Here is a 14,057-nt window from a genome sequence, read left to right as displayed (position 1 = left end):
TCGGCTGGACGTGGTACGTGGTGGGAGCCGCTGGGAGAGGTATAGCTGGAAACTGGCCATGCTCCCCCGTGCCAGCCCTGCTCCGGTTCAGCTCCCAGCAGGTTTTGCGTGCTCTGGGGTATTTTCTTTGCTTGGAACCAGCCCAATCCACCGAGTTTTGCATGAGATCCTGCCCCAGCGCCAGGCTCCCCAAACAGCCCCAACAGCCTGCCACCGGCTCCCGGTGCTGCCAAGCTGCCCCGGAGGCTGCGCAGGACTCACCAGCTCGAAGCCTGGGCACGAACCTTACCTGGTGCTGAGCAGCAGCGCCGTGGCTGCAGGGACAAGGTGGGGACAGAGCCTGGGGCACGGGCTCATCCCCTGTGCTGGGGCGGCCGTGGGGCTGCGGAGCGTGTCGGGGCAGGTTCCAGGCAGTAAAGGTGAAACTCATGGGGAGCTCCTCTCAAATGAAAGGCAGCCCTGGAGCAACCTTTCCTCGGGAATGACCCTGCTGGTTAATCCCTCCTGAAGTCACTGGTGATGAATGAAGTGATTTAAGGGCTGCCCTGCCAGTTGGGTACTTGTGGATGGGGTGGGCAGGTTGGGATGCTCTCCCCATGCTGCCGTGCTTGGGGCTCCATGCAGAACCAACACCTCCTAAATCCGTATCCAACCATCCACTGCCTGGCTAGAGAGGGTTCTCTATGGCCACCCGGGATCTGGCCCTGCTCCAGGGGGGACAAGGGGATTCAGGAGGTGGGTGCGGATCCCGGTGAGGCCAGAGCAGACACCGCAGAGGCGGGGGCCGGGGCAGAGGGACAGGGTGCTGCTGCTCTCAGCTGCATTTGGTGGTCCCTGCATGTTCCAGGGGCTAAAGCGTGTGAAAAGCAGATTTATTTTTGCCTATGTTTCATATTCTTCACGCTCCACGGCGGGAGACAAAGGATCAGCTCTTCAATGGAGTCCTAAGAATAAACCTTAAAGCTCATCAAATCCAATCCGGCAATAAAAATTGCCCGAACAAAAGGCCAGGGACTGAGGGTGGTGGCGGGGGCCTTTCCTCCACGATAACAAGTTTTCACAAGACTGTTTATCCACACAATTTGGACCGACACTTAAAGTCCCTAATCCCAATAGGCATGAAAGTGCTTGTCCCGAGCAAGCAGGTGGATTGTCCCGGAGCGGCCAAGTTGCCAATGATGCTCGGTGGCCGCCGCGGTGCCCGTGGGGGTCACGGGGAATGTGCTGAGACGGGGCAGCTGCAGCCTGAATGCTTCTCTTCAACCTCAAAGCCTCGGCTCCTCTCCCCGCCACCCCGCTCCATCCCACCCCCTATTCAACCCGGTTTTAAAAAGGCAGCAAAACGGTTACAAGGTTTAGAGCAGAGGCGAGCAAAATGCTCCACAATAGGGAGGACAAAGGAGTGCTGCTGGGACGGTCCCTAATCCAGCGCCCATGGCAATGCAGCCCTGCGAGGATTAAACCCGCTGCCAAGGGGAGGGTTTAGTGGTGTCCCCCCCTTCCCAGCCCACCAGAAGGGGCTTTCTGCAGGAACAGCCCAAGGGAATTGAATCCCCTCTGTCCCTGGGGGGAGCTGGTGTGGACCCCGCGGAGGCTGGAGGCGAGATGCTGAGGCCAACCGAGGATGCAAAACCATTGGGGTCAGCAGAGATGCTGAAGGTGAACCAAGAGCCACCGTGTCCCAAACACCTCTCTGGTCCCGGGGAATAATTGCAGCAGCCTGAGGAATCACGGAGCAGGATCCAGCCATGTCCCACAACCAAACCCTTGCACTCAGGCATGCTCCTGATCCATCCATCTGTGGGCACCCATGGTGAGGCCGTTGATGCTGCATGTGAGAAAGAAAAAGCTCCTTCCTCTGGGCCTGACACTGAATGACCACAACGCCCAGGAAAGGAGCCGTCTCTCCCCTTGGCATCAGGCCTCTCCTATCCCTAAAGGTGGTCTTGAAATGAAGGGGATTATTCCCCCAGCCTCCACTCCTGCATTGCTGCATCTCCCATGTTATCTGCTGGAGCAAGGTGCCGTGCCTGCCCGGTGCAGTGCTAATCCCTTCAGCACGCCATAGCTATCACAGAGACAGGAACGGGGCTTGGATAAAGCCAAAGTGACATCCCTTTCGCACATGGAAGTGAGGAGAGAACCATCGGAGGGTCCTCGTTGGGAAGCAGGAGGGAATTGGACCCCTCTTGGGGTGTTGATGGATGCGTTATGGTGGGAGCGACACATCCCAACAGCTCCTTGCCGACGCTCAGGGCAGATGAGCATTAGCACAACGCCACCGAGCCGTGTCTGTGGGTGACAATGGTGGCACCCTGATTGGCACCGCTCACCAAGCCCTGCACCCTGGCTGCGGTCACGGCATGGCTTGTCCGCAATGGAAAATGCCATGGGTGTCCCAGGGGAGGGAAGTTAGAAGAGAGGCAAGGGATGTGCCTCGTCCCACTCCCCAAGGCTCACAGGTGCCACGGTCCCTGGCCTGGGGTGCTGCGAGGCTCCTGCTCGCTGTAAAGAGGCATTTAATGACTGTCAGTGCCTGAGTCCCGCAGCACCCAAACGGCTCCCTCCTCTCCCCAGAGACGGGCTGGGTCGGGTCAGGGCTTTGTGCCATTTTCAGGCACAGGTTTGTGATCCGAAGGGAAGGGCAGAGATGCTGGGAACGTGCTGTGAAGGCCAGCGCAGGGCGGCTTGTCTGTAACCGGCAGGTAGCAGAGAGCGTGGGCAGCGACTGACCCCTGCACAAACCACCCAAGGTGTTTCTGGTGAGGAAAATCAGAGGAAATCTCTTCCATGCACAACTGTGGACACTGGAACCGTGTTTCGACACATTCAGCCTGAGCCAGACCACCCTCTTCCTAACTAATCCACGTTTAAAACCACCTCTATGAAACCAAAGCAAAAGCAATGGTGTATTTGGCCAAGTCGTGTGGTTTTTTTCCCTTCCCAAGTCCCTGGCAAAATGAAAGCGCTTGAATGAAGTTGAAAAGAGAGTGAAGAAAAAGACAGCGAGGTTGTGCTTTAAATTAGCATTCATTTACGGAGCCCAGGCAGACCCGCCAAGCAAATTGTGTCCATTAATGTATTAACAACAGATTTTCCCTTACTGCTCCTTTGGGTCCAGCATGTAAACAGGGGCTGGTGATTAAGGCTTTTATTCCTTCTGTTAAGAGCCTCAATGACCGGGTGGACCCAGCGCAGGGTGCCCAGGCTGGGAGGGTGTCAGGGTGACCTCAATAACGTGGGTGACCACGGCACCTCTAATCCCTTCTTTTAATTGATTACTCTCACCCAGCCCTGAGGCCACGGGCAGGGGACCCACCCTCTATAGATTAGCACCCTTTAGTTTACAGATCAGCCACTTTTTCAGTCCCCTGCCCTGCAGCAATGCATGAAAATCACACTAATCTCATTAAGGACAGAAGGGAGCCCTTCAACGTTTATTAATAATGGGAGCAGACAGGGAGAGAGCCGGGCTCTGGGTCAGATTTCAAAGCCCGGGAAGTGGCAGGAGCTTTCCAAGGGCCTGGGATTGCCAGGGAGGAGGGATTTTGCCATGGTTTAAGCTGGATCTGGAGGCTGCAGAAGCTGCCGGTGAGCAGCAAGGGGCTGGGGATGGCTCCAAAGCTGTTCCAAGCCGTTTCCTCGCACTGCACAGGGCTCTCATCCCCGCAGCCTCCAGCTGAAGGATTTCTTTTGCCATTGCAAGACCTCATCACCTTGAAAAAGACTTGACAAACAAAACCTCAAGCCTTAAATGCTGGAATGAAGAGGCCCGCATTAAGGAAGAGGTTAAGGTTTTCAAGGCTGTAACAGCATCATGGCCCTGGTTTGGGTGCTTTTATCCATTTTAGGTAGAATTGCAGAATTCCTCCCATTGCTGCCTTTGCTGCTGGGGTCTGCCCAGCTTCTGGCTGCATCCACCAGCATTGCGTGGCCCCCAGCCCAGCATCCCTGAGCTGAGAGGAGTCTGCAGGCGTGACATGCCTCAGCAGGACGGGAAAACAAAGCTTTGCTCTGAGCAGGTCTCCGGGCTCCTCCTTCCATTTCCCTTTCCAGCAGCAGGAATGGGACAAACCCCCTATGAAATGATGCCCCATAGGATCTGCACCACCCAGCAAGAGCGAAGCACAGAGCAGCAATCCAGCACAGTCCCCCCCACCAAGGAAGAAGCCTCTGGCTCAGTGCAGAAAGCCCCTGCTCCTGCTGTGCCTCCTGTTTATGCCGCTTCCCTTCCCTGTGCCCAATTATCACCCTGTTAAACTGCACAGCTGTGGGGACTTTCATCTTCAGACTTGTGCACTGCAGGTTTTAACCCAGCCTCACACCACCGGTGTTAATGGGAGCCGGAGGAGCAGTCACCCTGCGGAGGCTCAGCTCCTGCTCTATGGAGGGGTGGGATGAGGGGAGCCTCCATCTGCCTGGGCTTTTGTGGAGCGAGGTATTAATTAGCAGGGAGGAGCCCAAAGGATGGTCTGAAGCCCCAGGGACCCGTGCAGGGGGTCCCTGTGAGTCTCTTGTCGTGGGACAGGAGACACAGCACCTTTGCCAAGCGCTTTAGGATCCAGAGGCTGGGAATCCCTAGACGTGGGGAGCCGGTTGTTAGCTCCGGGGAAGCAGCTCATGAGACATCACCCAATTTCTTGTAAGCTGCCTGAATCCCCATGACAAAGGCCATGCACATGCAGTGTTCCCAGGCTGGGATGCACCTTATGGGATGAGCCTTGATTTACTACCTGACTTCCGACGGGAGATGACGGTACAAATGCTTTCCCTTGCAGAAGCAGGATGCAAACTCCATGGCTGGGATTTCCCAAGCAGCTTGTGGGACTGGGGAGCTGAGACCCCTGTGGGGTGCTGTGAATCCCATGGGATTTGCAGAGCCCCTGGGAGGCACCTCACCTGTGATGTGACCCAATGCAGAGGGAGGATGGACATGCATGGGGCTGGAGCATCCTGCTGGCCCTTGGAGCCGCACGGACCACACGGTGGGTTCTGCCCCAAATCTCTAGGGATTGAACCCCCCAATTCCCTAACTCCCCAAGTGGCTTTCAGAGGGGTGTTTGGGCTGTGACACCAAGGGGTTGAGGGGGGCTTGGAGGGAGGATGAGACAGAGGGAGAGAGGAGGGAGGGTCCCAGGCTGCGATCCCTCCAGGCCTTACCTAATCACCATCGCTCTGCATTATTACCCTGCCTAACGCGGCATGCTTTTAAATAAAATATGCAAAGATTTCTCAAATTATTTCCCCGGGGCAAGTGCGTTTCTCTCTTCGCTCGTGCATTGTTAATCTGAAAAATGCAAATTCCCCCCCCCCCCCCCCCCCCATCTGTTGGGGCTCGGCCATTTATTAAGTTTTTTTTTTTCCCCTCCATGCAAAATGTTTCTTTCTTTTAGGTGTATGTGGAAAAGAGCAAGTTCTGTTCTCTCTGCCCTGTTTCATTGTTTCATTTCAGGTAGAGAAAACAAGGTTGAATGGAAATAATAGTAATAATAATAATAATGAATGGCCCTGAGGTGGCAGGGATTGCAACTCACTCAGCACTGGAGCTGTAATCAGAGATTGGTGTTGGGGAGGAGTACAGCTATGAGAAGGCTGGGCCTGTTTTAAGGGGAAATGCTAAAGTTCAGGGGATAAGACCCTTGTTTATCGCTGATTTTCGTACTCGGAGGCTGAGGGGCCCGTGAGCAGCGCCCTCATCTCCATCCTTAGGGCTCCTTGGCAGAGTCGTTAAAACCAGCAAGAGAAAAAGCAGCAAAAGAAAAGAGGGGAATAAGGATCCCAGCGCAGTGTTTCCCTGACGAGAACCTGATCTGACAGAGCCCGGCGTGTTGAGTGTAATTGGCAGCCTCTGCCTGGGAGAGGCCCATGGACAAACTTGCTCCAAGACAAAATGATGCCCCATCCCTGTGCCTTGGGGTCCCGGCGGCAGCGGGGGGGCGAGATGGGGACCGCGGCTCCGGCACGGCCGCCTTGGGGAGCATCAGCCTTCACCTGAGTAATGAGACAAAACCCAGGGAAAACACACATGAAAAGGAAGGCAAAGAGAAACTCTTAGGCAAGAAGATCAAAGTCCTGCCTTCAAAAATGTTGTCCTGCAGCTATGAAGAAACCCAGATAGCCCTAATTGCAGCAGCGGCGCACAGTGCGGGCGCAGCACGGGAGCAAGGCCTGGCCATGCAGTGGAGGATGGTTTGGGGGGACCACGAGGTCCCCAGCACCCAGCCTGGAGCGACAGGAACACCAGGGCTACGCTGGCTTGGCTTTTGGTTTTGGAGTACTCCTGCCCCATTCCCACAGGCCCATGGAGCTCGGGAGCGATGTGCGAGTGAGAAGTGGTGCTGGTCCTCATGGGAAGGGTGAGCAGGGTCTGCACCAGCCTAAAGCAGCTTCTTCCAACAGTGCCTGTGCCTGTGACTGCAGGAGACGCAGGGAAAACTAAGCCCTGATTCTCCTGTCATTTATCCTGCAGGCCAGGGTGCGATGCTCAGTCATCAGAGCCAGTTGTGCAGCTTTAATGCAGCTCTGCTGGGTTCTGTGTGTTCAACCAGCTGCCTGCTTGCTCCTGTACAGAATAACCAGGTTTTATCACCTCCATGCAGAAGAGCCCCATAGGCCCCATGGCACCAAGCCCAGCATGGAGCAAGGCTGCTCCTCCACCACATCAACCTGCGGCTGGCCGTGGTTCCCAGGATCAGGCAGTATTCCCATGCCCCCAGCACCGTGGTTCTGCTCGGGCTGGTTACGGCTCTGGAGACAGGCAAGGGATGCAGCAGGAGCAGGACTCTGCCTGCCTCCAGCACCCAAAATGCTGCCTGTCTCCTGTTTAATGCCAGTCTTTGGGAAGAGCCCCGCTCCTCCCTTGCCCTTGGAGGACACTGCTGGGGTGATGGTGGGTCCTTGCCTGTGCTTCCACAGGGTATCCCCAGCTTCCTATCCCATGCCAGCTGCCCCCTTTGTGGTCAGGACATTTCTAAGGGATATTCTTGGGTGGATTTTTTTCTTTTTCCCTCTCTGGATGAAGGAGCAGAGGAAGCTGCTGGCTTGCAGCACTTTGCGTGTTGTATTTAGCATAATTGCATCAAATACAATTGTCTTAAATTAGTTCCTTCAACTTCTGAAAATGAAATTGGATAAAACTCCTGGCCAACTGCTTGGACACGATTCGAGGGTAGGTTTATGCATGGGAAACGGTTACAAAGGAGAACAGAAAAGGAGCTGCCCAGAGCACAGCCTCTCTTCGGGTAAACCACAAAGAAACTCCAGAACTGAAGCTCTCCCCGGCTCCCCATGCAGCTTCCCAAGGCAGGACCCAGGGATGGAGCAGAGGGAGCCCAGCCCCGGCATGGGGTGGTGGGGGACAGGGGTGGCCCAGGGGTGCTCTGCGTGGGCCCACGGGGGTGCCAGCAGCATTCCGGGGCAGCTCCAGACATCGGGGCCGGCTATTGCAGCCCCCGTGTTTATTAACATGTTCAGTGCACAGATTTATTCTGCAGGCAGACGCTTATTGCTGCCATCAAACAGGGTCTGGCGCGTGGTGATGGATGAGCAGACAGGTTTGCCTCCTCTCGCCGTGGGCCCTGCAGCACCCTGGTCCTCCAGCGCGTGAGCAGCAGCTGGTCCCCAAGGGGGCACAAGGGTCCAGGACCCACAGCACCAATTCAGCCCGACCCCTGCAACGGGTGTCAGGGTGCCCGGGTTCCCGCTGCAGTGAAGGGAAGCAGCTGGCCCTTTAAAGCCTTTTTTTTCCCCCCTTTCTTGTTAAAAGATGTCTGGGAGGGGAGCTGCCAATCTGAAAAATGATCCTTTCTTTTTTCCATTTTCTTCCTCCTCTCCTTCTAGCTGGTGCTCATCTGTTCAGGTGAACCGCAGGCACATTCATTAAATCTCTGTCTTTGACACCTCAGCTGCTTTGGAGCCCTGGGCTGCTCTTTCTCTTTCCTTTCTGTGTTTTTTTTCCCCTTTCCCCATCTCCAGCTCGCCTGATCAGCACACTAAAGCAGCGCAAGAGAGCTGCAGAATAGTTAACTAAGCATAACTTTAACTGCAAGCTGCTGAGTGGCCGGTTTTGTGGAGGGCACTGGGTGCAGCCACTGTCCCTGCCCAGGGACACAGCATCAGTGCCACTGGGGTGGCAAGGAGGGAAGCTGGGCATGGTGATGGTGGCACAGCCTGCACCCAGCCAGCCCCTAGGCCACAGCCAGCAGCCAAGGGCTTGGCTGGCTCCGCTTCCCCCGGTGCCATTAAATCCTGTTGCTCCTTGCAGGAGCTCCTTGCTGTCCCCTTGGCTCCCTGAACCCCCTTTTCCCATCTTCCTTCCCCTCACACACCCACTCCTCACCTCTCACATAAATCCCATCCTGCTGCGGAGGCATCAGGACTCAGCCAAGAGGGACAGAGCTCATCTCCAGCAGCGCGGCTGCCTTTGGGTCGGCTTCTGATGGGCTCCCCGGCTGAGCGGGGCTGGAGCAGGGAGATAACCCGCCCGGCTGTGCCAGGAATGATTTGGCCTCGGCTGTGCTGGCTGCCGGCCGCCGTCCCCACCGGCTGCTTGCATCAAGCTCTGGCATCAAGCAGTGGAGGTGACGGTGGGATGAGGGATGGACGTGGCTCAGCGTGAAGGGGCAGGAGCAGAAAGCATCCCTTTGGGAGAGGCAGAGCTCCAACAAGGAGGAGAGCAGGAAGGCTGGGGCTGGGACCTGGACACCTTGCGAAAGCACTTGTCCAAATCCCAGCTTTCTATGGGATGCAGTGCCTGGCACCCAGGGAAAGGTATCTCTTCATCAGGGACTGTAGGGATAGGACAAGGGGTAATGGGCTAAAAAACAGAGGAAGTTCATGTTAGATATGAGGCAGAAGCTCTTCCTTGTGAGGGTGCTGAGGCGCTGGCACAGGGTGCCCAGAGAAGCTGTGGCTGCCCCATCCCTGGCAGTGTTCAAGGCCAGGCTGGATGCAGGGCTTGGAGCAAGCTGCTCCAGTGGAAGGGGTCCCTGCCTGTGGCAGGGGTTGGAGCTGGAGGAGCTTTAAGGTCCCTTCCAACCCAAACCATTCCATGATTCTCTGGCAGGGTGGCAGCCCCAATGTGTGTCCTGCAGGGGTGGGGACCAGCCCGGTGTGCAGGATGAGGCTCAGCAGGGCTGGGCTCCGTGAAGCTGTGAATTCCTGCAGAGTTTTGTTAGCGGGATCGGCGCGCAGCCTGGTGCCTGCTCCGAATTAATTATCCGCTGACACGATTTCACTTCTTTCCCTTTGTGTTATTTTAATTAACGGAGATCTCCTCCAAGCAAGCCAGCTGTCATGTAAATTGTAAAACTGTCAGCATGTACAGGAACTTAACAGGGATTCGGAGGGCGCCGCGCACAAAGGGATGTGCTGCTTCCCCGCTTGGTGCTTTCCTTCGGTGTTTGCAATCTGGCACATTTGTGAAGTTGAAAACAGAAGTGTGAGGACCAGGGTGAGGCTGCAGATGGAGAAAGCCCAGCTCCAGTTCCCATCCATTTCCTGGGGCAGAGGTGAGGGGCAGAGGCACTGCCCAGGTACTTTCGATCAGGACCATTTTCTGGCAGCCCTGCCGTTCCTCCCAGCTCCTTTCCCCTCATCCAAGCAGACCCTTACCATAGGAAGGGCTCAGCATCAAGCTGGGCAAAAGAAAACATCAGTGGCTTTGCTATAATTAATCTGCCCTGTGTCCATTGTGGGTGCAACCTCATCCACAGTCATCCCAAGCTTGATGCAACCACATGCACCGATGGCTGGCTCTCCAGTCTCTGCTTCTGCACCCAGTTTTAAGTAGGCTGGAGTTCTTCCTAAGATTGGGCTCTGCAAGTGAGCAAACCCCTGTTAATGGGTCCCATATGTCTTTGGCTAAAAGCTGCTTTAGCAGCAAGAGCAGCAGATGCAGAACTATGGAGGTGGAGATGCAGAGATGGAGTTCATGTGAGGATACTCCATGGACATCTCACCTCCCCTGAACGTGAGCAGAAGCCTGTGGTACCCCTGCAGCCATCAATTAATAAATGTTTAGGCTCAGTCGATGAAGGTTTTTGCAATGGCCCAGCTCAACGGGAGGCTCAGAGAGGACAGTAAAAAGCAGAGATGCTCTGGAGCAGCAGATGGCTCCGGACAGCAGGACACTGAACGCAGGAGCCAAGGAGGAGATGTGCTGGAGCAGCCGAGGGTCTCTGTGCATTGGTGGGATCTCACAGGGACATGGAGCAGCGAAGATGCTCACAAAACCTGCTCCCTGCAGAGAAACCCCTCAGGCACCCCCAGGCTATAAGAAAATCTGTGTTCTTCTCGCTGCCTGGTTTTAGGTGCATATAAACAACCTGAGAAGGGTCCAGCTTTTCCGTAGTGTTTTTGTGCACGTCTCCTCCCTAAGGGCTGCTGACCTGAGTTAACTTTGGATGAGGACTCAGCTGCTTGATTCCATTTCCTCCCTTCCTCATCAGAAATTATTTTCATTGTCCTTCAAGAACAAAGCAAAAAGATTTCGAACCACATTTCGGTGAAGAAAAAGGGATTTTCTTTCCCAGCAGCAGCCAAGGATAAAAGCCTGGAGACAGCTGAGAAAGCTGCAGCATTCCAGCCCAAATGCTGAGCTTATCCGGTGAGCACAGCCAGGCTGAGAGGGGTCTAGAGTGATGCTGAAGGTTTCTCAATAAGGCCAGTTTCCCAGGGGCTTGGAAATGCCTGTCACATATGGAGGTTCCCTCCTCAGCCCTGTTTGCCATGCCAGCCATGCTGCCTTGTCCACCGAAACAAATGACCTTGAGCAGAGCTGCGGGTCAATAAAATAATTTGCTAACTGATCCATCTTCCGTGGCAAACAGATGAATCAGCTCCGGCTCCCTGGGCTGTTTTATGTACGGATGGGAGAGCCACAAAGTTAAAATAACATGTGCGGACACATCCATCTCCATGCAGTGAAAGGATGGCTCCGAGTGAATAAACTTATGCTCTTCGAGATGGAAAACTAAAGCATCGCTGGGTGTTCTGGCACTTGACTTTCTCAGGTGCTCTTCTTCAGGACAAAGTGGCTTGGGCTGCCCTCTCCCTTGGGGGTGCATTGCGTTGCTGTGCTCCTGCTTTCTGCTTCCCTGGCCCATCCTCAGCCTCCTGCCCGTGCCACAGCCTCCATCCTCCATGAGGAACAGAACAAAGGCTTTGGTCCCCGAGGCTTGAGCTAAAGTTTCAGCCCCAGAAGAGTGACTTACAGGCAGGAGCTGGAGCAACACGGGAGGCAAACTCTGCTTTTACTGCTCTCCTGTGCAGCACAGCACTAACAGCAATTAAGAAACATCCATTCCCACTGTGGCAACACATCCTGCGGTAGCAATTGGCAGGGGGTGGGAAGGAGCCGGAGCCAGTGCGGGGAATGCAAACCTGCTCCCTGGACCGAGGGCTCATGCGCCTGGCTGAGAGCAAACTGGGGCACTGGGAGGGAGCAGAAAGGCCCCGAGGCAGCCGGTGCTCAGCGAGCCCCTGATCGCAGCAAGGTGATTAATGCCCTTCTGCTCCCGTGCCTCGCTGCTCCGCTCCCGTGCGCTCAGCCCTGCTGCCCCGGCAGGTCCCACACGGCGGGCACCAGGCAATCGGCTTTGCAGGGAACGGCGCTTGGTTTTCCAGGTACAAAGGCAAGGATGGAGCTGGCGGTGCAGGGAAAGGGCAGGGCAGAGCCCAGACTCCAACCCAAGGACTTATCCTTGGCCGGGGAACGGTCGATGAATTAACGCTGCTCCTGGGAGAAGGGGCTTTTGTCACCTTCCTTCCCAGAGGATCCCCAGCACTGCATCCCGATCCGTGTGGGAAAAAGGGATCCGCTGCCTGGGATCAGCGGGTTTTAGGAATCCCAGGGCAGGATGCATCTCCCCTCTGCTCTCCCATAGCCAGGGACCTGCTCCTGCTCCTCTGGCTCTGCCCCACAGGTTACAAGCTGAGGTACAGCTCAGTGGCAGCAAATAATAAGTCAGTGAGTGGGAACGAGTGGCCATTATTAATGGGGAAGCAAGAGGTTGAGATGTGCCTGTCCCAGAGGTGAACAAACCCTGTGCAGCCACCCCGAGGGCACAGGAGCTGCTTCAGCCAGACACCAGAGGTAAAAGAGACGTTCAGAGGGCTCAGAAGAACGCGACCCCTTCCACAGGGCCGTAAGAAACGCCTCGTCCCCTGGCAGCTTCGCACCGGGCAAAGCTCGCTCCGCACTGGGATTGCTGCAGGGCACTTCCTGCGAGCCATTAAAGTGAGCTGGGTAATTAATACCTTCCATGCATGAGGAAAACGAAAGGCAGGTGCGGGGAGGAGGGGAGCCGGAGGAGGCAGCTCAGGTTTGAGGGCAGTCGGGGTGCTTTTCCCTTCATGGGATGTTACTCCTTCGGAGCCTCCCGTCGGCTGCAGCATTCACACCTCTCGGGCACGTTGTTAGCAGCCAGGTCCTGTGCAGCACCATGATGCTGTTGGACTGTGCATCTCACTGCTGCCCGGGCACCCCGCAAAGCCAAGATCCTGCTGGAGCAGCTCCTCTGGCACCGGGCTCAGCACCAAGCTGCATCCTTCAAAACCACCTCCAAACCTGCCTGGCAGCAGAGGGTTGCGGGAAAGGCCCCTCAGTGCTAAGGAAAGCTCCATTTCAGCACCTTAAATACAGTTTCTTAACAAACAAAATGTTTATTTTCTAAATAATAATAATAATAAAAAGAATTCCAGCCTCAGGGCATTTAGTGAACTGGCTGCAAGCTCATTGGAGCGTGTGTCCATTACCGGCCCCCACTCCAAACCCCGCCACATCCCAATGCTTTTTTCCGGGAGAGTGAGTGACAGACCCTGATCGATGCTGATTTGGGTCTTAAATAAACACATTGGCCCTGGCTTGCCGGGGAAGAGCGAGGTGTCGGCATCTGGCTGACAGGCAGAGGGAGGGAAAACTGCCGAACGGGCACTGCTTTGTGATGTATTTTCTGTTCTATGAGCACTGTGGACGGGAGGCAGGCGAAAGCTGGGATGCGGCTGTTAGGAAGGTTTCAGGACAGCGGTTATTTTGTGTTTTCCTCCGTTACCTTGTGTTTTCCCTAGGCAGGAAAGTAACTGAGATGGAGTTCAAGTATTCAAATAGCATTGTCCTGCATCAGACATCTCACTGCTGCCTGATCAGAGCACCCAGCAGGGGAAGGTGCTTTCGTGTTGACAGTTGCCATCAAGAGCAAAGCCCTTTGATAATTTGCTGAGCTATCGCAACACCCATCAACAAGAGCTCCAGGAAACCCTGAGATTCTTGGAAATGCAAACTGGAAAACTCCTCTTTGGCTTTTGCACCAGCGTTATGTAGCCCTTAAAATGATTTTTTTCCCTCTTTGAGCACCACTTTATCCAATCCATTGGTTCAATACATCTCCAACGCCCGTTTCTCGCTTTACTGCAGTCTCAGGCATCAATATCAGGACAGCAGCAGATGAAGTTTGCTGCTGCACCAGCCCTGGCAATCTCCTCTGCACAAGGTGCAACTGAGGCCACCCCAAACGCTGCCGTGCACCCGTATTCCGGTGGCTCCTTCACGAGGCGATTTCTTTATCGCTGCATCTCTGACCCCTGCGTTCCAAGCAGACCTCAGCCGGTCAGCAGTGAAGGTGGCTCTGACTCCAAGGTCACAAGTTACTGAGCAGAACTGGGCAAGGAATTCCAGGAGAGCAGATTGGGATTGTTTTAATTAAAGGAAAGAGGCGGGGGGGGGGGGGGGGGGGGGGGGGCAAAGAAACACTCGAGCAGTCAAACCGTGTTTTCCCCTCGTGAAGACGACTGGTTTGAGGTAGGATTAAGAAGGCTGAAATTGTCTTTTTAAAGGAATGTAAATATATGGCTGTTGGAGTGATTGACAAATAAAGGGCACTCTCCTTTAATTTAAATATGCTCCTAGTTTGTGCAGAATATGTTAATTTATACATTGCCTAAATAGCCAGTAGCTATTGTCTGTAAAACCACATCAGATCAGGGCAGCAGGGCAGTTAATGTACTGGCTAGATGTTATGGGTGGTCAGTGAAGCGATCCGAGCTTCCTTCCACTGGCT

At 55.0% G+C, this 14,057-nt stretch overlaps 1 protein-coding gene and 1 long non-coding RNA gene across 2 annotated transcripts in view; both read left to right on the top strand.

Annotated features, from left to right (window-relative positions):
* Window positions 1–14,057, top strand: part of PSMB2 (proteasome 20S subunit beta 2) — a 155,693-nt gene that overhangs the window by 120,891 nt on the left and 20,745 nt on the right. The gene's annotated exons all lie outside the window — the stretch shown is intronic.
* Window positions 12,013–13,895, top strand: LOC133267446 (uncharacterized). The gene is made up of 2 exons (XR_009742766.1): window positions 12,013–12,247; window positions 13,069–13,895. It is a non-coding gene; the product is annotated as an uncharacterized LOC133267446 (long non-coding RNA).

The sequence above is a fragment of the Pezoporus flaviventris genome, unplaced genomic scaffold, assembly GCF_033815535.1.
Source record: "Pezoporus flaviventris isolate CSIRO_AGI_PZ_B2104156 unplaced genomic scaffold, CSIRO_AGI_Pfla_v1 ptg000008l, whole genome shotgun sequence".
Lineage (NCBI taxonomy): Eukaryota > Metazoa > Chordata > Aves > Psittaciformes > Psittacidae > Pezoporus > Pezoporus flaviventris.
Note: the sequence above shows the minus strand (reverse complement) of the source record. Positions and strands in the feature narration are given on the sequence as shown.